The sequence below is a fragment of the Sinocyclocheilus grahami genome, unplaced genomic scaffold (genome assembly GCF_001515645.1).
Source record: "Sinocyclocheilus grahami isolate Dianchi unplaced genomic scaffold, SAMN03320097.WGS_v1.1 scaffold447.1, whole genome shotgun sequence".
Lineage (NCBI taxonomy): Eukaryota > Metazoa > Chordata > Actinopteri > Cypriniformes > Cyprinidae > Sinocyclocheilus > Sinocyclocheilus grahami.
The window spans coordinates 445,299-445,699 of record NW_015505626.1 but is presented as its reverse complement, the minus strand read 5'-3'; the positions used below and the strand labels follow the sequence as shown (position 1 = coordinate 445,699).

The 401-nt window shown below is 28.7% G+C and overlaps 1 protein-coding gene across 1 annotated transcript in view; it reads left to right on the top strand.

Moving 5' to 3' along the window:
- LOC107552339 (adenosine deaminase domain-containing protein 1-like) overlaps positions 1–401 on the top strand; it is a 21,328-nt gene that overhangs the window by 15,849 nt on the left and 5,078 nt on the right. The gene's annotated exons all lie outside the window — the stretch shown is intronic.

The window sequence follows — 401 nt, the reverse complement described above, 5'->3', positions numbered from 1 at the left end:
TTTTGGTAAAATAATTAACATTTTGCAGATTCTGAAAAGGGGGGTGTAAACTTTTGACCTCAACTGTAAATGCTTAGTTTTATCATCAAAGTTCTCTAGTTTCAAAACATAATGCAGTGCAATACAAAGATGATTGAGGGATGAACAAATAAATGTTCCTCAGAAACCTGATAATCATGATTTAAAAAAAAAAGTATGTATGGTTAATCAAGTAAAGATAAGCTGCTTCAGTCTTGAAATATTACTAACAATATAAAAGTTATCAGATTTATTGAAAAAAAATCTGTACAAAATTCACAGCAGAGAATTATGCTATATGCCTTTTACTTGCTAAAAGAGATCAAATAAACTATCAATCAGATGACAGAAGACATAGCAAATTGTGTGCAACAGTTTTTTTT